General features: G+C 41.5%; 1 protein-coding gene across 2 annotated transcripts in view; it reads left to right on the top strand.

Moving 5' to 3' along the window:
• Positions 1-24578, top strand: part of slc6a11b (solute carrier family 6 member 11b) — a 162204-nt gene that overhangs the window by 31563 nt on the left and 106063 nt on the right. The gene's annotated exons all lie outside the window — the stretch shown is intronic.

Raw genomic sequence — 24578 nt, forward strand, 5'->3', positions numbered from 1 at the left:
CTTGGTTCTTTAGCTGTTCGAGCTTAGTACAGCATCATCATAGCAGGGCAAGCCTCTGCTAATAACTTAGCCCCTTTTCCCTTGGATCTTAGTTGATCGAGGCTGAATAGCTTTCCATCGATTCTGGTACACCAGACATCCTCTACAGATAATTTCAAAACATATGACAGCAGCAAATTGTAGAATATTCCAAATGTCGATGCCAGAGCATAGCTGTATCTGACCCCAACGTGGATTTCAAAGTGTAACATTATTTCTCCACATTAGAGAAGTTGTTCATGGCTTTTAACTAGTACTAAAACTAATTAAATCAGGATCTTGATCAGCTGGGCCAATAGGCTGAGGAATGGCAGGTGGATTTAATTTAGATAAATGTAAGGTGTTGCATTTTGGTAAGAAAAGCAGAGCAGAACTCATATGGTTAATGGCAGGGCACTGGGGAGTGTTGTCAAACAGAGATACCTAGGGGCTCAAGTACGTAGTTCCTTGAAAGTAGAGTTACAGGTAGATAGCATGGTGAAGGAGGATTTGGCACACTTGCTTTCATTGGTCAGAATATTGAACAAAGGTCTTGGGACATCATGTTGCGGTTGTACAGGAAATTCGTGAGGCCACTTTTAGAGAACTGCATATAGTTCTGGTTTCTTGGCTGTCGGAAGCATATTAATAAATTGGACAGGGTGCAAAAAAGATTTACATGGATGTTACCAGGACTAGAGGGTTTCAGTTACAAGGAAAGGCTGGATAAGCTGGAATTTTTCCCCCTGGAGCATAGATGGTTGAGGGGAGACTTTATATAGATATATAAAATCATGAGCATAGATAAGGTGAATATCAAGGATTTTTTTCCCTAGGGTAAGGGAGTTAAAAACCAGAAGGCACGGGTTTAAGATAGGAGGGGAAAGATTTAAAAGGGAACTGCCAGAAGAAATGGTAGATGTGGGTGCAATTACAACATTTAAAACATGTCTGGACAAGTACATGAATAGGAAATTTTTAGAGGGTTATGGGCCAAGTTCTAGCAAATGGGACTAGTTTAGTTTGGGAAACCTGGTCGCCATGGATGAGATGGATCAAAAGGACTATGCTGTATGACTGTCTGATTCACTTGAAGGAGCCCTGAATGGGGTCAAAGTAAATATAGTTTCTTTCCTGAAAAACAAGTGTAGAACAGTTCAATGAATTCAAAGTTGCCTCAGCAGAAACGTTTAGTTTGTACAACTCCCAAGCCAGGTGTGTTTGGTTATTAAAAGCTGAAAAAGTATAAGCTCTCAGTTTTGAGATAATTCATGCAAGGAGTCATTGCAATTCACAGTAAATAACTGGGAAGAATCAGTTGTGTTGAACTAAAAGATTTAAAGATTTGATAAAGATGTATAATTCCTCTGGATTTGCATCACTGATGATGTTGAGGAATAGATTGAACATTTATTTTGCTGGGTGTTTTAAGATTTTCTCTAGCTGGACTGTATATTTAGGTAACATTTTTTTTTGTCCTTTGTTTACTAAACTTTTGTTCTATTGTTAAAGAAGCATTCTGCCCCTGCACCAAGTCCCGTTCATTGATTACCCCCCCCCCCCCCCGTTTGCTGCCAAACATCATTGGCTGTGCATTTTTAAATGAGGTTCCATCCATGGTGCTGACTCTCTCTCTCTCTCTCTCTCTCTCTCTCTCTCTCTCTCTCTCTCTCTCTCTCTCTCTCTCTCTCTCTCTCTCAGTCATCTCCTCAAATTCCACAACTCAGAAGATAACTGCTCCTCTAGTTCTGGCCTCTTGCACATTCTTTATTTCAGTTGCTCCAGCATTGACGGCTGTGCCTTCAGCTGCCAAATCTTTAAATTTTGGTGTTTTCTCTTGAAATCTCTTTGTCTGTCTATTTCTCTTCTGTCCTATAAAACACTCTCTGAAATATACCTCTTATGGTCATCTTTCGAATATTGCTTTGTGTCTCAGTGTGAAATTTTGCATGCAAGAATACTTGCAAGTATAGTTGAAAGGTCGACTTCAGATTTGCTGCACTTTGTAATAATTTTCTAGACATCGAAACATTTAGAACAGAAAAGGAAACATATTTAGAAGATACCAGGTAGTTAAAAGTAAAGGAAAATCAACGAGGAGTCAGTTCTATTCACCGCTCTTGCTCACTTTACATTGAAAAAACCATGTACTCATGAAATATTTGCCTTTTTTATTAAATGTTTACCTCCTTGGAGCTGTTTGATGGAATTTGCATTTCTTCCAAGCTTTTGTTGGTTTAGGCAATGATGAATACAAGAAAACCGTTCCCCCACTTTGCTTAGTGGGTGTTCTTAAGCAATGTGTTTCTCTAATTGAATAGTTTATGATTTGTTTTCCTGTTTTCTTTGATTAAACTCCTGAGTCACATGTTTGGACAGTAGCCATAGCTAGCCCATAGAGCAGAGCTTTCATCCTCCCTTGGTTGCCTCATCAATGGGAGAGCATTACTTCTTTTATGGGATATTCGTATTGTTTCGACTGTGATTTACCTTCAAATTAGCATAGTTCATTAAGATAAGGCTCGTTAAGACAGGTTTCCTCTCTGATTTTTGCTTTGTCAGGAGTGCACATTCATTCGCTAAGAACGGCATAGATTCTCATTACAATAGTGACATGATTTTTCTCATGGTGAACCCTCGCAAGCAATTTCAGTGACACTGCCACCTACCTGGCACTCTGTGTATTTTTTCACTAGTAGCAACAATCACTGCATTGAGTTGGGAGGTCATGTTGTACAGAACATTGGCTAGGCTACTTTTGGAATACTGCTTTCAATTCTGGCCTTCCTGCTATAGGAAAGATGTTGTTAAACTTGAAACAGTTTAGTTAAGATTTACAAGGATGTTGCTGGGTTTGGAGGGTTCGAGCCAGAGGGAAAGGCTGAATAGGCTGATGGGGGCTATTTTCCCTGGAACGTCCGATGCTGAGAGGTGTCCTTGTCGAAGTTTATAAAATCATGAGGGGCATGGATAGAATGAATAACCAAGGGTTTTTCCTCAGGGTTGCAGAGTCAAAAGCTCGAGGGCATAGGTATAAGATGAGAGGGAAAAGGTTTAAAAGGGACCACAGGGGCAACTTTTCATGCAAAGGCTGGTTCACAAAGGGAATAGGCTGCCAGAAGAAGTGGTGGAGGCTGGTACAATTACAACATTTAAAAGCTTATGGATGGATACATGAATAGGAAGGTTTAGCGAGATATGGGCCAAATGCTTGCAAATGGCAGTAGATTGAACAAATGAAAAAGTACAGCACAGGAACAGGCCCTTCGGCCCTCCAAGCCTCTGCTGACCATCATGCCCTAATTAATCTAAAAACAATCCTGCCATTTTTTGATCAGTATCCCTCGATTTCCTCCCTCTTCATGTACTCGTCTAGGTGCAGCTTAAATGTCTTCAATGTGCCCACTTGCACTACCTCTTCTAGTAGTCCATTCCAGGCTGCTACCACTCTCAGCATAGAAAATTCGCTTGCACATCTCCCTCAAACTTTCCCCCTCTGACCTTGAACCTGTGCCCCCTTGTAATTGACGACATCTGGTCAGCATTGACCGGTTGAAACAAAGGGCCTCTGCTTGTCCTGGTCAACTCTATGACCCTATCACTACATGGATGTGTAATTTGGGCCAAAAATACCGTCACAGCCAATGACAAAAATAAGCTGAGAATCCCAGTTGAAGTAAGTAACGAGAGCTAAATAGAGACTGGGTTATGTCAGTGGATTATTTCTTACATTCTGGAAACCTTCTCTGAAATGCTATTTGATACTTGAGTCCTACCAATAAGGACAGGGCCCAGCCATGCCATAAACTTGACACGTCATTCAAAACAACATCAGAATGAAATTGATCTCCAGCTGGTGGAGTTGAAATTTTCCCCTCAATGGAAGTGACAAAGTAGATGGCAGGAAGTAACAGGAGATACCACCCACTTCCCACCAAATTAGCAATGAAATGCTGGGCAATGAGGTCCATAGCCTATTTTTTTTTCTGCTGCCAGTCAAGGCCTTTAAGTGGTCAATTTAAAAACAAACATGAACACAGAACATAGGAATGGGGTAGGCCTTTTGAGCTTGGTTTATCATTCAGTATGATCATGCCTGATCATCCAACTCAATACTGTGTTCCTGCTTCCCCCACCCCTCCCCTCCATGCCCTTTGATCCCTCTAGCTTTAAGAACTATATTTAACTATTGTTGAGCTAATTCATGGCAGTGATTTGCTACTGGACTGGGCCATAAAATTGATCTTAGTCACTTTTTAAGACCGCTTCAGCATTACTTTCAGATTGTAATACTTTTTTTTTCTTGCCTGAAAGTTTCTTCCTTCCCTTCTGGTTTCTGAAGATGCTAATTTCTCAACAGGGCACAGTCCCAAAAGTTGCAACTGTCACTGTTATTTCACCCAATGTCAATGCCTGTGAAGGCTTTGCTAATTTTGTTCACAGTGTCTTGCAATGATCAAAAAAAAACTATTTTATATAATATTAGATTCCACAGAAGTATCAAACCATATTTTGAAAAAGCGAAATACTGGCTGCCTAGCAACCACAAAAAGAATCACATGACTTTGAGTTTTGCTGTCTGATGCCACATTGTAACATCTAAATATTCTTAGCATGCACACTCAGATGTGGAAATTGTTATTAATTCTTGCTGTGATCTTTACGATCTTCTTCAAGTTGCACTATCTATTTGAAATAAAGAGGTTCAATTGTCACAAAAGCTCAGTGTAATTTTCATGGGGGTGCCACTCTCAGAATCTTGCTAGCTATAAATACAAAATCTTTGCATGAAAAATTGTTCTAATTTAATCATGCAATGCAGCGAAAAATTCTGCCACACACAAGGATGGGAATTAATGTACAAAAACAGCGAAGCACCCATTTTATATGGATATGCCATGCAATGAAGAAAAGTGTTAATATTCATTAGTTGTTGCACATTTAGCATCAATGTATCTGACATGACCAGAAACTGACCCAGTGCTTTGGGTGCATGTTTAGCCAGCAATTTTTTTTTTGTATTTACCATTGATATCTCTCTGGTAGCCAGCACATCCTTTTAAATAGGGGATATTTATAAAAGAGAAAAACCAGAATGCTTCTCTCAGCCTTAAGGATTTTCAGACCTTCCTGCTGCTTTATGTTCTAATCATTTCTCTGCAGCATTTCAGACGTTGTGATAATGATATTCTTTGAACTTAATCTCTTCCAGCTCCCCACAGAATGTACTGATAATTCAGCTTCTGTAACTATGTTCTTTTTTTTAAATTCATTCACGGAATGTTGGCATCACTGGCTAGACCAGCATTTATGTCCATCCCTAATTGCTCTGAGGGCAATCAGAAGTCACCCAAATTGCAGTGGGTCTGCAGAAACAGGTAGGCCTTTCCTAAAGGGCATCAGTGAACCAGATGGGTTTTTTCAACAATGGTTTCAGAGTCACCATTAGACTGTTAATTCTAGATATTTTAACAATTCAAATTCCACCACCAGCGAATATAGGGTTTGAACATGGGATTCCACAACATTACCTGCGTCTGTGGATTCTTAGTCCAGTGATGATATCACATATTGTTTGTTGCGATAACTACAATATGGTGAACGTAAATTGTTTCACCATTGAGACAGGATAAAGCTCTAGTCAATCATTAGAGTTCCATATGTTCTGGAAGGCCTGGGATTTATGATTGTTGTCAGTGAGTGAGTTGAAGCAAAGTAATTGCAAGTGAATAGAACAAAGTGAAAGATTTGAATTTTACATTTTTCAAACCTTTATGTTGCGTTAGTTGGATGACATGTAAAGCAGACAGACATTACAGTCGCAGTCAAATTGATAGAGAGGAACTGCAGCTAATATCTGCTGCTCAGTAATGCCAGTTGCACAGGAAGCTGTGGACCAGTACGACATTTTATGAAATTAAAACCGAAATTGCTGGCAAAACTCAGCAGGTCTGCCAGCATCTGTGGGAAGAAAACAGAGTTAATGTTTCGATAGCAGCTAGGAAAAGCTGATATTTATGTTAAGGATGAATTTTGGGGGTTGAAGGCTAGAGGAGGAGTGAAAGGTGAGAGGATAAGTGGAGAACAAACTCAGAAAATGAGAGAGGCGTATAAGGGACAGGCATTGGTAAACAAGGGAATTATTTATAATAGGCCAAGACAGAAGAGAAGCTGAGTAAGTGATAATGAGAGCTGAGGATAGCAGAGAATGGGTAGTCTGTGTTGAAAGCCAAACATGTATTGCGATAATAGTCCTGAGAGCAGTTGCAAATGGATTGGCTGTGCTAAAAGCAAGCCATGTTATAATGGGACTGGAGATAGGGTGGGTAAAATACATGGAAGGATGGAATCAGGATCTAAAGTTATTGAACTTAACATTGAATCCCAGTGGCTGCAAGTCCTCAAGCGGAAAAATGAGGTAGAGAGAGATAATGGGAACTGCAGATGCTGGAGATTCCAAGATGATAAAATGTGAGGCTGGATGAACACAGCAGGCCAAGCAGCATCTCAGGAGCACAAAAGCTGACGTTTCGGGCCTAGACCCTTCATCAGACAGGGGGATGGGGAGAGGGAACTGGAATAAATAGGGAGAGAGGGGGAGGCGGACCGAAGATGGAGAGAAAAGAAGATAGGTGGAGAGGGTGTAGGTGGGGAGGTGGGGAGGGGATAGGTCAGTCCAGGGAAGACGGACAGGTCAAGGAGGTGGGATGAGGTTAGTAGGTAGCTGGGGGTGCGGCTGGGGGTGGGAGGAAGGGATGGGTGAGAGGAAGAACCGGTTAGGGAGGCAGAGACAGGTTGGACTGGTTTTGGGATGCAGTGGGTGGGGGGGAAGAGCTGGGCTGGTTGTGTGGTGCAGTGGGGGGAGGGGATGAACTGGGCTGGTTTAGGGATGCAGTGGGGGAAGGGGAGATTTTGAAACTGGTGAAGTCCACATGGACTTCACCAGTTTCAAAATCTCCCCTTCCCCCACTGCATCCCTAAACCAGCCCAGTTCATCCCCTCCCCCCACTGCACCACACAACCAGCCCAGCTCTTCCCCCCCACCCACTGCATCCCAAAACCAGTCCAACCTGTCTCTGCCTCCCTAACCGGTTCTTCCTCTCACCCATCCCTTCCTCCCACCCCCAGCCGCACCCCCAGCTACCTACTAACCTCATCCCACCTCCTTGACCTGTCCGTCTTCCCTGGACTGACCTATCCCCTCCCCACCTCCCCACCTACACCCTCTCCACCTATCTTCTTTTCTCTCCATCTTCGGTCCGCCTCCCCCTCTCTCCCTATTTATTCCGGAAAAATGAGGTGCTGTTTTTTGAGCTGGCACCGAAACTTGTTGGAACGCAGGGCACTCTGGTCCTCTCCTCCTCCATTCCCAACTCCCCCTCCCAGCCCCGTGGCTTCTTCCTATGCATTTGAAAAAATGTGTAATATCTGTCCGTTTACCTCCTCCCTTCTCACTATCCAAGGCCCTAGACACACCTTCCAGGTGAAGCAGCAATTTGCCTGCACTTCCCTCAATCCCTCCTTTACTCACTGCTTATATTGTGGTCACCTCTGCGTTGGGAGATGAATTGCAGACTGGGTGACCACTTTGCAAAATACCTACATTCTGTCTGCAAAAAAATGACTCTGAGCTTCCAGTTGCCTACCACTTCAACACACCATCATGTTCCCATGCTAATATATCTCCCGTAGGCCTGCTGCAGCGTTTCAACTAGACTCAGTGCAAGCTTGAAGAACATCATCTCATTTTCTACTTGGGGACTCTACAGCCTCTGGGACTTAACATGGATATCAGTAATTTTAGAGTCTGACTCCATCCTTCCATGTTTTTCACCCACTGCCAGACCTGCTGAGATTTTCCAGCAATTTCTATTTTTGTCTGCAGAGTTTGTTACTCGCAAGGCCTCAAAATGACAATGAAGGCAGAATCTGAGATAACAAGGCGTAGAGCCGGATGAACACAGCAAGCCAAGCAACATCAAGAGGAGCAGGAAGGCTGGCGTTTTGGGCGTAGACCCTTCTTCAGAAAGGTTCTAGGTTCTTGATTTCTGAAGAAGGGTCTAAGCCCGAAACATCAGCCTTCCTGCTCCTCTGATGAGCTTGGCCTGCTGTGTTCATCCAGCTGTACACATTGTTATCAATGAAAGCAGAATCGCAGCTTCTCCCGTGGCTTTAAGGGACAGATCAACATTTAACTTTGGTCAAAAATCTCACAACACCAGGTTATAGTCCAACAAGTTTATTTGAAGACACAAGCTTTCGGAGTCTCACTCCTTCGTCAGGTGTCAGTGAGAGTCAGACACAGAATTTATAAGCAAAAGATCAAAGGGTCATAGAACTGGTGTGAATGTGTTGAATATGAATCCTTTCTAACTGATTAAAGATTTAACCGCCACCTTAGTTGGTTCAACACATTCCAAATAAATCTAATAAAAACCAAAAGGACTGCAGATGCTGTAAATCAGGAACAAAAACAAAGTTGCTGGAAAAGCTCAGCAGGTCTGGCAGCATCCGTGGAGGAGAAAATGGAGTTAACGTTTCGGGTCCGGTGACCCTTCCTCAGAACCTCTTGGACTATAACCAGTTGTCGAATGATTTTTTTTACCTTGTCTACCCCAGTCCGACACAGGCACCTCCACAATGTGTAATCTAGGTATGTAGAACAAGCAGCCTGGAGGATTATTGCTGGATGTGTGTTGAGGTGGTAAGCAATCTGTTAAACCTGGTGAAGGTTGATGGTAGTCCTGAGGGTTTAATTAAGGTTCAGAAAGAAGTTTGTCATCTTGCAGGAAAATATCCATGTACTATATCAGGTGAAGTCAGCATTAAGCTTTGCTGTGATCCTTTTCATTCTCCCACACAATCAGATAACCTTGACAGTACACCATATCTAGACACTGAAATGACAGCATTTTCCAGTATTTCATATTTGGCTGGAGAAGAGTTGAAAATTGAATCCGTGAAAGGAATGTGTAAGACATCATTAATGTGTAAGTGGGAATTTGTTTGTTTTAACACAAAACATATCATGTAGTCAGGACGATTAAGTGATCGACTGTAATAGTTTTACAGACTTTAGAAATAATTATCAGCTTTTCAGTTTGTGAAAAATGTCACTTTTACACCAGTGTTAGTTACCTTATTTGCTCCCTGATTTGGTCTAGCAGTGTATGACTTTCTATTTTAATTGAAGTTCCACTTATTATGTAATTAACAATGTGAACATTGGTTTTTATTTGCTTAGTCCAGTAGAAAAAAGATAAAGACGTCAAATAATGTCCAATGTTTCGTTGGTATATAATTCATCATAAACAGCTGAGAATTTAACAGAACGTTCTGTGCTAATACTTCATTACATATGATGAAGTCTAAATTATGGAGAGTTTAACTTGCCAGAAGCTTAAAAGAAGACAGTTGGATGAGAAAATGAACAACCATTTAACTGTCAGGCTGTTTTTCATTACTTAATCGGACAAAGCCTCAGTTTCCAAATGATTGCCTTCCTTATTTTATGTTTTATTTTCGCTCGAGCTAAGTCAAAACTCAGAGGTGTATTCAGCTACAAGAATACTGGGGATTGTTTTTTGTAACACAGCAGTAATATCAGTTTTAGGCTCCCTTTCTCAGTTAGTAGTAAAATGGTAGAGAGGGGACAGAATGGATTTATCAAGTTGTCATGGGGACAAGACGCTTCAGTTATGATTAAAGACAAGAATAACTAGCAGCTAATTACCCAATTTTCAGCAGCATTAGGATCAGCTGTAAATGTTATTAAAAACTCACATTCTGAGAGGGTGTCCCTGAAAATCCTGACATTTTTCAGGACAAATTTGATTTTGCAAAGCAATGGTGAGCAATGACAAATTGAGAACGTGCTTGCCTCCAGTTAGGTAACCATTAGGCTCCTGGAAGAACTTACTAATGGAATGGACAGGGCACACATGCAATTTTCAAATGTGATTCTGGTGAAGTCAAGTGGTTTGATACATATAAGTACAGTGTTGTCAGGTTGAAAGCAAGATGATAATAATTCCTTTTTATGCATTTAAGAATATTGGAAAGTGGGGTGTTTGCACTACATGTTGTACATTACTTCTGATTTGAGCAGAGAGATAATGTCTTAAACTTCTTTGCTGCTAGCCCTATGAAGTGCTGCCTGTTATTTACAGCAGGACAGCAAACAGGCCCCATCACGGTTACCATCTATCATTGGTGCCTGTGCACTATGACCAGTTCCTGCTTTCTGGAGGTACCTATCACCACTTATCACCCAATGCGCTGACCTTCTGCCCAATTAGGGCATTTCCATTTCAAAACATCATTGTTTTCCTTCTTTGAAAATCCAGCCAGGAGACTCTTCACCAAAGCTGAAACTGTTGGGAGAAAATCTGATAGAGCTGTTCAAAATTAAGAGAGTGCTTTGACAAAAAAAAACAACCATGGAGGGAAGAACGATTAAACGAATTGGGTGGGTCAGTAGTCATAGAATACAGTCCTAAAAATAAAACAAATGAAAGGAGAAATTTGGAAGAATTTATTTTGCACAGAAAATTAATAGGATGGGAAATATCTTACTGAAAAAGTGGTAGTAGCAAATCCATCGTAGTTTATTAAAAGAAAGTGATTCAGAATTGGATAAAAAAATCTTTAGAGACATCAAGAAAGAAGGAAAAAGAGCTTCAGAGATAATGGGAACTGCAGATGCTGGAGAATTCCAAGATAATAAAATGTGAGGCTGGATGAACACAGCAGGCCAAGCAGCATCTCAGGAGCACAAAAGCTGACGTTTTGGGCCTAGACCCTTCATCAGAGAGGGGGATGGGGAGAGGGAACTGGAATAAATAGGGAGAGAGGGGGAGGCGGACCGAAGATGGAGAGTAAAGAAGACAGGTGGAGAGAGTATAGGTGGGGAGGTAGGGAGGGGATAGGTCAGTCCAGGGAAGACGGACAGGTCAAGGAGGTGGGATGAGGTTAGTAGGTAGCTGGGGGTGCGGCTTGGGGTGGGAGGAAGGGATGGGTGAGAGGAAGAACCGGTTAGGGAGGCAGAGACAGGTTGGACTGGTTTTGGGATGCAGTGGGTGGGGGGGGAAGAGCTGGGCTGGTTGTGTGGTGCAGTGGGGGGAGGGGACGAACTAGGCTGGTTTAGGGATGCAGTAGGGGAATGGGAGATTTTGAAACTGGTGAAGTCCACATTGATACCATATGGCTGCAGGGTTCCCAGGCGGAATATGAGTTAAAAGAAAAAGAGCTTGCAGGGCTCAGTCTTTAAGAGATCTGGTAAGGGGCAGCTAGGACCCCAGAACAGGTAATAGTTTACCACGTTGTATGCATTACATAATTTAAATAGACCAGGAAGAAAATGCATTTTCTATAGAAACCAGGTTAGATGAACTATTGCATTGTTTGTCTAGAGATTTTGTGATTCTCTGTTTTTATGTCAATTTGATATCAACATTGAACAATTACTGTATCAGAGTGAGCCAAACATGTCAGTTATTACATGCTGCCCTGCCTAGGTCTGTTCTTGATGTGGTGGGGAACAATCTGTGGCTAGCCCACCAGCTTCTCACTCAGCCCTGAGCTCACCCCATAGTGCAGCAGGTGGACAGAAACTGAAATTATCAGCCTGCCCACCATATATGAGTAAACAGAAGTATTTCAATGGCATGAGGGATGAGGGGCAATTACTTTAGGAGGATGCCCTTTAAGCTTTGCGTGAACCACCTGAGAAAATAGTAACCTCTCATTCATCCTACTGATGACCCACACTACTCTGTCTTCCAAGGCAAGTGAACTGGCTGAAAGCATGTTATGATTATGGTGCTGCCTCCTTTCTGGTGTGACCATTTGCTCCTCACTTTCCTTCTGGGGTGGACGGAGACAGCAGTAATTTTTGGCTTGTGCTACCCATTATAGAACTTATCCATGAACATCTGCCAAATATGATTTTCTATCACTTTGTCATTGGGCTTGCATGGTGATAGACAACGTTAATGACATCAGATGGAAACTTGCAATCCATCAGACATTGGCTGATATTGAAATAAAACAGAAACTGCTGGAAAAGCTCAAAAGGTCTGGCAGCATCTGTGAATTTTAAAAAACACAGTTAACATTTCGGGCCCGGTGACCCTTCTTCAGAGCTGGGACCGAAATGTTAACTCTCTTTTTGCCTTCTCAGATGCTTTCAGACCTGCTGAGCTTTTCCAGCAATTCCCATTTTGTTTCCTGATTTACAGCATCCGCAATCCTTTCGTTTTTTTATTGGTTGATATGGACTGATGGTCAATAGGAGGTAATCAGAGTAGCTATTTTGTTCTTCCTTATTATGTTGAATATTTTGCCAGTAATATTTACCAGCTTAGTCTCTGAAATTATGCATCTTGTTTTCTGAAAAGGATTCATCAGTGAAAAGTAGATAGGAAGTTTATTTGATGAATGAATCCGGTATAATTATGAAAACACACAGATGCTGTCCTAGCTGATATGATACATGACCATGGCTATGTGTTAAAATAAATATTGTATAAAGATAGCGATTTAGGAGGAGAAGTGGAGTCAATGTTAAAACACGGCTATGTAAATAATAAACTACATCAGTAATGTTGAAAGAAATCCTATGACAGGAAGACTCTCTCTCTCTCTCTCTCTCTCTCTCTCTCTCTCTCAAAGAGAGAGAGAGAGATGCTACAGGGTACATCTTGTGACAAAAGAAAGTACATTGTTCACAGAATGTTGAATAAAATTAACTTGCTAAGCTTAGTCTCAAATATATATCTTTAAATTTTGTCATGCACCTAACCTGCTTCAATATCCACCAACATTATAACAAAATGAGATTTTTTAAATAGCTTTCATTATTATCACAATCTTTCAATAGGAAGAGTCAGTAATAGATTGCAATTTGACTGATATTCAACTCAATTCACACACATCGCAAAACAGTTGAGATGGGGCCTATTTGGCAGAATTTGGATCTTTAGAATTAACTTTTACTAATAATTAAGCACACTCTTTTGGTCATGGCAGAAAATCATGACACAAATTTATGAAGGGGCCCATTCAATTTCTACCTAGCCCTTCCTCAATATAAGTTTACAGGCTACTATTTTTAGCCTGGTACATAATTGCTACCTTTCTTTCTCAGTTATCTTGAGGTTACAGGCTTAGTAGTCTTGTAGTTTGGTGTTCTCAGTCAGATTGCTATTGTCTAACTGTCTCGTATTCAGCTGGGATGTAATAGCTGCAACTTTAACAATGTGTGAATAGATTTCAGCATTAATTGACAGATCATGAGGGATTCTAGGCCTAGATAGGTGAAGTTATCAACACCACCAGTTATCCACTCAATGTCATAATATCAGCGCTGGTAAATGGTAATGTGCCATCATCCTAGAAGATATTTGTCTCCCTGGTGCTGCTGATCGAACCAACCTCATTTCACATGTAAAAGAGTCTTTCCAATTGACAGCGAAAGTATTCCTCGCTCTGGAACGCTAGTCTGGTATCATCAACATAGAACAAGCATCTGGTGTCAACTTGGACCTTTTGCTTTGCAGCTCGGGGTCAAGGCTGAACAGCTTTCTGTCAGTTTTGAATATAGGGCAGACAACCTCTGCAAATGAACTAAAGGCATAAGACAACAACAAAAAAATGCCAAAACACAACTCTGTTTGACCGCTGTTCAGATCATGAAGTATTCTGCTGCTGTCATGTCACAGTTAGCTTTCTTTTAGCTATATCTTATAAGTTATTTAGACAGTTGACTTCTGTAGACAATCTTATTCTGGAAGCAATTTTATTTCAGGCTCAAGGGGCTATACTGTCTGCTCCATCTCCAATTTCTTATATTCTTTTATAATCAGGAGCCAAATAAGTTAGAATCCATAAACACTGCAATAAAGCAATAAACTGAGCTGGATTTGCAGCCATCAATTTCCACCTCCATTTGATCCTGTTTGCTGTTATTCATGTACTACAGGCTGCACCTTATTTTTAGTTATGTTACTAATTGCTTCAGTTAGTGAGATCATGTCTAGTTGTGATAAAGTGCTGACTTTCTAGGGGAGATTGCGTCCTTTCAAGCCTACAGTAGCAGGGAAGTACCATGTCATAATACCGTCCAAGAAATGCCTCAAACATCTTTTGTACTGCAGCATACCATGCTTGAAATCTTTTGTGGTTGCATATGTTGGTACATTTAGTGGAATGGCAAAACATGGCAAAAACATGAAGTCATTGTTCTGAATTGGAGAAATGCTCTGTCTGCATCCTTCCACTTTGTCTTCATGCTCTGATACCAAATTAGGTCCAAGAGGCATTCGTTCAGCGGACTGTACAATGTGTAATTTCTGGGCTCTTCTCCAATTAAGTTCCATTCCCTTCTAATACATGATGTCTAATCTTGCATTACCCCTCGTAAGTTGCACTGTTTAGAAAGCACAGCTAGTGATCTATGTCGATCTATGTTGTAGCCTGCCCTGGTGAGAGTAGATAATGATGCACATTGTGGTTACATTCTTCTGTAAAGCTCTTTCAAAATTTTAACATGGCAAAGCATTAGTTGTCATCTCTAGTCAGCGATGTATTCTACACAAAAGGAGCAGTTGGAACTTGAACCTGGAGCTCCTGGTCCATCAAACTGCAGCTGACTTTGTTTGAGCTATTTCCTCATCCATTCCAGTTTCACCATCTACATGATGGAGCTTGAATCCATGTTCCCAGAACATTAGCCTAGGCCCCTGAGTTATCAGACCACTGTATCACTTAATGACACCAGCTAGCCTTGTTTGTTTGACTGTTGTGGCCTACAGATTTGAAGCTGCTGCATGGCAGTGAAAGACATTTAGCTGGACCTAGGCTGCATTTTTCAACTATGCTTTTTCTGACCTGAAAGCAATTCGTCTGAGCTATACTAGAAGCATGAATTTACCTGCAATATTTGACCAGGCTCTGTGTATGCTTTTAAGAACTGTCCTATGCCATTAGTAACAGCTTTAATTGCTTATCTCCTGCATCACTAGCTCCATGTGCTTGTATTGTTGAAGCCAATGATTGTCCAAATGTGGGCAGTGGACTGTCGTGTTCTCAAGATGGCCTGGAAGGTGATTAAAAATTCAATCATTGATAAGCAAGACCATGTGAGACCATAAGCCAGGACTGTCCTCTCCACGACTCACTACTTGATGTTTTTGTCCGCATGCATGTGGTCTAAAATGACATGAATGTGAGAAATAATGACACATGTTTTATAAGCAAGGTTTATGTTACTGATGCAACATTTTAGAAGAAATGGTGGTGTCATGATCATGTAGAATAGATTCCCTACACTGTGGTAACAGGCTATTCAGCCCAACAGTTCGCACTGACTCTCTGAAGAGCATTCCCTCCCTACCCTATCCCCATAACCCAGCATTTCACATGGCTAATCCACCTTTCCTACACATCACTGGGGCAATTTAACATGGCAATCCACCAACCCTGCACACTTTTGAACTGTGGGAGGAAACTGGTGTCCTGGAGCAATCCCACATGGACACAGGGAGAATGTGCAAACCCCACACAGACAGTTGCCCAAGCCTGAAATTGAACCCAGGTCGCTGGTGCTGTGAGACAGCAGTGCTAACCATTCAGCCACCACACTGCTCCTGTAATTTTAACTGCACCAGGAATTCAAAGGCTTGCTAAAGTTGTGGGGGCATGAGTTAAAATCATAGCACAAAGCTAAGTGCATTTTGAATTCAGTTGATAAATGTGAAAAATGAAGTTGTTTTCAGTCGGGGTGCATTGAAGCTATGTCATAAAAATCGTTTTGATTCACCAGTGTCCTTAGGGAAGGGCATCTGCATTTCTACATGGCTTATGTGTGATTCCAAACCCACTGCAATGTTAGCTGTTAACTATCCTGTAAAATGGTGTAGCTAGGTGCTCAGTTCAAATGCAGTTACGGATGGGTAATAAACACTAGCATAATTGGAGACACCTGTATTCCATGAAACAAAAACAAGATATAACTGCAAGATCAGATCAGATATTCAGCACTTCTAATAACTGAAACCAGCTGAACATGGAGTCCAACATAGGACGGAAACTGGGCATTATCTCACGGATGTATTATCAAAAGTAGCAGAATCCTCCTGTTATGTTCTTATAAATTTAGTTGTAAAACCAAGTGAAATCAGGAATGGTTGGTTGGGTAGGTAATCTGCAAATTCTTTTGCCTCCACTGTACAATCTGCAAAAAAAAGATTTTGAGAACCACTGGTCAAGCGAACAACTCACAGGTTGGAAGTCTGTACCTGCCTGGAATGTCAGTGTATGAGTTGCGCTGTACTTCTCAGTGAAAATGTCAGAGCTTATAAATTTGCTGACACAGGGTTTAACAGCTAAAATAGTATATCCAACCATACCCCCACCCCCAAAACATATAATTCCTGACTAATCAAGTTTATACTGTTTACTTTTTACCTTTAGGTTAGTTAGATGATTCAAATGAAAGGAGAATAACTCCAGTTCCTCAAGTCTCTCCCCCCCGATTTGATCGCTGATACTATTCTGGTGAATGTCTTCTGCTCCCTATCCAATGCTTTGATATCCATCCTACTTTGTGCTATCCAGAAGTGAACACTGGGCTCTGGGCAAAACCTGAGGCAGTGCTTTTAAATGTTCAAAGTTTTCCAGCTTTCCAACTCTGTTCCTCTTCTAATTCAGTTGATGATCGCCTTTGGTTTTGACATTCTCGTAGATTTGAGTAAATACATTCCAAGCCTCTCTTCCATCTCCTGAAATTCATACCAACTGTTTGAGCATACTTAGTATGCTGTATACCAGGAGAGCTGTATATTTTTTCCAAGCTGCTTCTCACATTCAGATTATAAAGAGTTAAAAGCAGTAGGAAGTCATGATCCAGATTCATGCCAACTCTTTAGTCTTTAAGAAAATTATTTATATATGTACATAATTGTCTGCATTAACATGAAAATATTATAACTCAGGCCTCCAGATGACTTAGAGCTTTGTAAACATTTTCACATTTGAAATATTTGCAAGGGGTCTTGACATTGAGATAGTATATTTTCCAAATTTAGCTACAAGGTAATAAAAGGTAGTGTTTTGCACAGAAGAAGAGAAAGACAGGGATGATGATGAACTGAATAAAGACTGTAAATTATTTAAAGATGTTATTGTATTGTCACAACAGAAGATTTTGTATCTAAATATTGAAAAGAAGTGTGAAGCTCTCAACTGACCTAATTACTGAGTTGGGATTAGTGCTTTGATTATTTTTGAATAATATCTAAAAAAGTAATTGCACCTTTTAAAAAACTGGAAGTTACAATGTGTAATTTATGGAATTTTAATGAGCCATAACATAATTCTGTAATTGAAGATGCTTCACAAAAGTGTACATCCTGGCTTAAAATGCAGTTGCAGTCTTTAAAATCTTAAAAGGGACAATTATATGCATTATATTTATCAAAAATAATCATACAATCAGTTTTGATGTCAGTTATAAAACTACAAATTAACCAGCTAATATAATTTTAGGCGCTACTTTTCCACTTCATTGCATTTGTTTTTTTCCATTTTTTGTTAACAAGGAATGTGCCTCTGGCTGAGAGTTAACATTCCCACCTCTGCATCAGTAGGCGATAGGTTGAAGCCCACCCCAGACAGCATTGGCAAGTGGAGGCAAGAGCATGAGATGTGAAATTGGATTTCTGTGCTGCTTGGTTTTCTCCTGCGACATGAGTCATATCTGATTTCCAAGAAAACCCATGTAACAAGTCTAAATGTCCTCACTTCTGCACCAATTCACACTTAAATCATCAGTCTCCCACATAGAAATTTTAAACATGTCTGCTGCAAAAATTCAAAATGGGCCAGATTTTGTTGCAGCATGTCCCATTAGAATTGTTTTTATTATTCATTTTTGTGGCATGTGGGCATCGCTGGCTGACTAGTATTTAGTGTCCGTCCCTAGATGCCCTTGAGAAGGTGGTGGTGAGCTGTCTTCTTGAACTGCAGCAGTCCACCTTCAGTGGGCTGACCCACAATGCCAATAGAGAGGGAATTCCAGGATTTGGACCCAGTGCTGGTGAAGGAATGGTGATATATTTCCAAGTCAGGATGTTGAGAAGCTTGATGGGGAACTTGGTGGTGGTGTTCCCAAATATCTGCTGCCCTTGTTGTTCTAGATGGAAGTGGTCGTGGATTTAGAAGGTGCTGTCTGTGGGTCTTTGGTGAAATTCTGCAGTACACCTTGTAGATAGTACACACTGCTGCTACTGAGCATTGGTGGTGGAGGGAGTGAATGTTTGTGGATGCGGTGCCAATCAAGTGGGCTGCTTTGTCTTGGATGGTGTCAGGCTTCTTCTGTGTTGTTGGGGCTGCACTCATCCAGGCAAGTGAGGAGTATTCCATCACACTCCTGACTTGTGCCTCGTAGATGGTGCACAGGCTTTGAGGAGTCAGGAGATGAGTTACTTGCTGCAGTATTCCTAGCTTTTAGCCTGCTCTTGTAGCCACTGTGCTAACTTGGTGAGTTCAATTGAGCTTCTGATCATTGATAACTCCCAGGATGTTAGTAGTGCGTAATTCAATGATGGTAACACCATTGAATGTCAAGGGGCGATGGATAGATTGTCTCTTTATAAGTGATGGTCATAGACTGGCATTTGAGTCACTTGCCACTTGTCAGCCTAAGCCTGGATTTAGTTCAGATCTTGTTGCATTTGTACATGGACTGCTTCAGTGTCTGAGGAGTCATGAATGGTGCTGAATATTGTGCAATCATCAGCGAACACCCCTACTTTTGACCTTATGATGGAGGGAAGGTCGTTGATGAAGCAGCTGAAGATGGTAGGGCCTAAGACATGACCCTGAGGAACTTCTGCAGAGATGCCCTGGAGCTTAGGTGATTGAACTCCAACAACCACACCCATCTTCCTATGTGTCAGCTATGACTCCAACCACCAGACAATTTTCCCTCTGATGCCCATTAATTACAGTTTTGCAAGGAGTCCTTGATGCCGCACTCTGTCAAATGTAGTCCTGATGTCAAGGCCTGTCACTCTTACCTCACCTGTAGAATTCAGCTCCTTTTTCCATGTTTGAACCAAGGCTGTAATGATGTCAGGAGCTGAGTGGCCCTGGTGGAACCCAAACTGGGCGTCACTGAGCAGTTTACTTTTGAGCAGGCGCTGCTTGATCGCACGGATGACTACACCTCCCATCACTTTACTAATAATCAAGAGGAGACTGATGGGGTGGTAATTGGCCAGGTTGGGCTTGTCCACCTTATGTACAAAATATGAAATTGGCAATTTTCCACATTATTGGGTAGATGCAAGTTTTGTAACTGTACTGGAACAGCTTGGCTAGGGGAGAAGCAAGTTCTTTAGCATAAGTCTCCAGCACTATTACCAGAATGCTGTCGGAGTCTATAGCCTATCCAGTGCTTTCAACCATTTCTTGGTATCATGTGGAGTGAATCAAATTCGTTGAAGAAGATATCTGTAATGCTGGGGACCACTGGAGGAGGCCAAGATGGATCATCCACTCAGCATTTCTGGCTCAAGATTACTGCTAAAACTTCAGCCTTATCTTCCGCACTGATGTGTTGGGTTCTTCCATCGTTGATAGTGGGGATATTTGTGAAGCCTCCTTCTCCAGTGAGTTGTTTAATCTTCTACCACCATTCACGACTGGATGTGGCAGGACTGTGGAGGTTCGATCTGATCCGTTGGCTACAGGATTGTAGCTCAATCACTTGCTGCTTATGCTGTTTGGTGTGCAAGTAGACCTGTTTGTTGGCTTCACCAGGTTGACGCCTCAACTTCAGGTATGTCTAGTCCTGCTCCTGTCATGCCCTCCTGCACTCTCCATCAAACCAGAGTTGATGGTAATAGTTGAGTGGGGGATATGCCAGGCCATGAGGTTACAGATTGTGCTGCTGCACATGTGCTGTTACCTATTTAAGCTTGAAAATCATCTGTGATCTCAAAATCACTGAAAGTGCAAGCACATGAGAGCATCTGAGAACTTGGCAAACAATGGGACAATGTATTTCTCCTTAACCAATGAGATCTAAGAATTGAGAACTAAATGGAGGAAAGACTGAGATGGGGTTGGAAATTAAAGCAGATGAATTCTATGTCAAAATAGATACAGAAAGAGAAAAATAAACACTATATTAAATTAGGAATGGCATAGACATGATAAGTCAAATAGTCCCTATGATTTTATACTGTTATGAATTAGAGAGAGAGCTTAGAAAAATTGTAACAAAAAATTAACATTGGACATTTTACCTATTACCTAAATCAATTCACATCTTGAAGGAATGTGGCTTCAAAATTATGATCATTAACATTTTGACCATTGTTAGCATTTACAAATTTTTCAGAAATGTGCTGGTATTGCTAATTACTAAACTTGCCTTTCTGTGATGAGTTCAATGGGCAATTCATGTATAAAGAAAACAATTTCCTGGAATGCACAGGGAGGTCGAGTGTTTTGTTTCCATTCAAATGGTTGGGAAAGTAGATATAGTTTGAAGTTGAGGTTAACAATAGAGAGAGATTTCTCTCCACAGATGCTGCCAGACCTACTGAGCTTTTCCAGCAATTTCTGTTTTTGTTTCTGATTTACAGCATCTGCAGTCATTCTGGTTTTTATCAGAATGTGCAAAATATGCTCACTGGAGGAGGAGGCTTCACAAATATCCCCATTATCAACGATGGAAGAGCCCAGCACATCAGTGCGGAAGATAAGGCTGAAGTTTTAGCAGTAATCTTGAGCCAGAAATGCTGAGTGGATGATCCATCTTGGCCTCCTCCAGTGGTCCCCATGAGCCACATGAGCTGAATTGTTGTGAACATCCAAGAAATAATCCTCATGATTTGTTGGACATCCCTAACTACCATGTCTGTGCTGATGCTCCCGAACCAGGTTGAGCAGTGGTACTCTGTTGTTGGGGAGATGAGAAACAGTTTGTTGGCTCTCCTGTTCCACATGATACCCAAAAATTTCCAGATGAGGTTCGCTCTCATTTAGATTTTAGCTCTGGTGACCTACCTCTCCAGGTCATTGTATGGTCAATATTTTGGCACTGGATTGAATAGTTGACCACAGATCTGGACATGAGATTCTGCACTGCTGTTTGAATTGTTTAGGTGGAAGGCTGGAAATATTTTGTCAACGTCTCTGTTTCTCATCTCCCCAGCAACAGAGTACCACTGCTCAACCTGGTTCAGGAGCCTCCTCACAAACATGGTAGTTAGGGGCCTCCAACAAATCATGATTATTTATTGGATGTTCACAACAATTCAGCTCAGGTGGCTTTCTGGAATAGGCTTTCAGAAATGTTCAACAAATGTTTTCTCAATGTCCTGGGAGTTCTTTAGCCTAGAAACCAAGGGCCAAGGTGTCAATGCCTGTGAACAGTCATGTTCTGGAAGGAGCAGTCACTGGTAAATATGTTGTAGTTAGCCACTGTGAGAACTGATTCCCGTGGTGGTTGGGAGGAGTGTGGGGGAGGGGGTTTGTGAGTGGGGGGGCATTAGTTTTGCTTGAATGGCTGATATCATCTCCTACCAGTTGTTGATGGAGCTACAGGATTCTCTTACAACAGATAATCATGAATGTTAATTATGAAGAATTTCAGCAGAATGCCTGTGTGTCACACAACATAGTAGGCTCAGGATAAGTCAACACATGTGGTTCTTGGCTTCAGTCCTTTCTGGAAACCAGCCTCAATATGCAGAGTAAGTCACAGAACCATTGGGGTCAATGCAAAAGTTTGCCTCAATAAAAACTGAGAGGTCTGCAGATGCTGTAAATCAGGAACAAAAACATAAGTTGCTGGAAAGGCTCAACAGGTCTGGCAGCACCTGTGAAGAAAAAAAATCAGAGTTAACGTTTCAGGTCCGGATTCAGAGGAAGGGTCGCTGGACCCAAAACGTTAACTCTGATTTTTTTCTACACAATTGCTGCCAGACCTGGTGAGCTTTTCTAAAAATCTGCCTATTTGGGTCATTGCTTTTCCAAATTTGGACTTGACCTGTTCAGCAGGAGGAGCTCCAGGTCTTTATGTGTTATTGAGAGCAAGGGACAGAAGTTGTGCAGGTCTTTAAGCTACCGCCCTGGTTTGGCAATGGCTACCATCTTGTTTTGGTGCCAGATGTTTGGAATGCTATGAATTTTGGTAAATAGCTTTGCTAGCCACTTCCTTCACTTTGATGTGATATTTTTCAGGAGGGAGACAGCAAACTTCACATGACTCCCATGTAAAGTAAATTTTCCAACCTGAGAAACTGTGAACTAATACTGCCAAGAAGACAACTAAAACCTAAGTCACCCAGGCTCGAACTGCAGAGGGAAAACCCCACGTAGGAAATGGATTCTGCCAGTGAAAGAAATGGGGCCATCACCAAGAATATACCATCTCAGCATCAGATGCATATTCTGGTCAAATGTGAGCTACTCATTATAGAACTCATTGATGGAAATAGATATCTGCAAGAAATCCATCTCATAGACTACTCCAACCATCAAGCCACATTTCCCACTACAAATCATTCCAAGGACAGACAACAAGATGAATGGTCTACCCTACTGCTACATCAAGGAAAGCCTGTCCAAAATCACACAAGATCTAAAATCGGATGACTTACCTACTCTGCTTCCATCAAAAAAGATAAGATTGCAAATTGCAACAGCCCAATATTGTAGTAGTGCCAGCAGCACACCTAACCATCTACATTGGTGACTTCAACAGCAAATATTCTGTTATCATATTGGATTGGTTCCCTGAGGCATTCACATTTTCATTAAAGGTGGGGTCAGTACACAGGCAGTGGGCAATCAATTAGAAGGCAGTTGTGGGCAACACCGCAACAAAGGAGCTGTCAGAAATGAAATTCTCCGTCCATAGCACATGGCCTGGCGGCTAGTAGACCTGTTTATTCTCAAATTTACAGAGACATCTAAGAATGTCTCCTTGTGGAGGATGTATAACAATAATCTTCCTGCCTCTGCAGTGCTCACTTCTCCTGCTGGGGCGAGCTGTTGTATTTGGCAATGGTTCTGAAGGAGTTCATGTTCACGTTACGTTGAGCTCTATCCAATCTCAAGCCATACAGTCTTTGGATGGAGACAGTTGAGTCCTGCACAAGATCCTATGGAGAGTGAATATGTTGTTTACGCATCCTTTCAAACCTAGTAGTTATGCCTGACTAGTAATGCAATTGTATGACTGCTATCGTTCAATAAACTCGCTTGTTTACAAAAACAAGTGCTTCTTCTGTATAGGCTCTGAGATGGTGTAACCTCTACCATTGATTATGGGGTGGACCCTAGATACCAGACAGGCAAAGTTGGAACAGTGACAGCAACACTTAAAACACTCCTTAATGCACACCACATACTGCAGGAGGTGGCAGATATCTCGAGGTGCCAGCAGCAGCAGAAGCAGTAATACCACACTAGTTATCCTATGCAGTGATTGGACTGCTTGTTGCTGGGTCCCCAGTCATTCTCCCTAATCAAACAAGGCTCCTGGAGGTGGTATATTGATTACCTATGGAAAGAACAAACACCACAGCTGTGTCCATGGTCCCAAGTGGAGATCATCCACTATTGGATTGTGACACACCCAGAAAAGTTCATCTCATAAAGCACTCTGTGTGAAACTGAACTTTACTACATATGACTGGGAATTGACCTCTGCTGACATTGGGTGCCAAAAGTCTTTCCTCCCTTTAACACAAACAATGTTTAGTTTTCTGAATAGAAAAAATGAACACCCAAATGCAGTTTCATCTTTAGTTTGATATATTGCTTGGTTAATGCATTACTTCTGATACTGATGCTATCACACTTTGTAGTATTGTGATCTTTCCAGTCTCTACACTGGCACCACCAGGGTGATATAGTTGAGTACAAATTCATATTTGGGTTAGGCATTGCCATTACTTGCTAGTTTTCACAATGTTTAGCTTTCCAAGGTATCTTTTGTGAGTGAGTGATAATGAAGAGGTTTTGCCTGGTGAGCTTTATACTGGGACATTGGGGCTATTCTGTCCACAATGTTCAAACTATAATGGCTGGAAATTATTAAACCACTCTGCTTGTAATTCTTTTAATTTCAATAAAACAGCAGTCCCCAGTGATAGCCCCTGATCTTATAAAATCCAATTGATCGGGACCAAATTTCATTTAAGGATAATTGGTTGGCAAAGATTGACAGGTGCCAGCTGCAGTGTTGTTTAAATTTGATGGGTTTTAAATTGGCACATGCCAGCAGGGTAATTTGATGAGGGGCTGGAAGGTGAGCCCAAACACGAAGCATAGAGGGCCGGAGGCAACAATGCCCTAGATTCTTTTTGTAGAGTGCACGTTGATGTTTTTCTTTCATGGCTTCCTTTGGTTCCATTGCCCGTGAAATTTGGTCAGCAGTTCCGACCAGAAATGTTTTAAAAAAGGGACAAATTTCCATATTAAAAATGGTCAAACTAGGTGGGTCATTTGAAAACCATGCAGCGTTATTTCCTTTCAGT

The sequence above is a fragment of the Stegostoma tigrinum genome, chromosome 11 (genome assembly GCF_030684315.1).
Source record: "Stegostoma tigrinum isolate sSteTig4 chromosome 11, sSteTig4.hap1, whole genome shotgun sequence".
Taxonomy (NCBI): domain Eukaryota; kingdom Metazoa; phylum Chordata; class Chondrichthyes; order Orectolobiformes; family Stegostomatidae; genus Stegostoma; species Stegostoma tigrinum.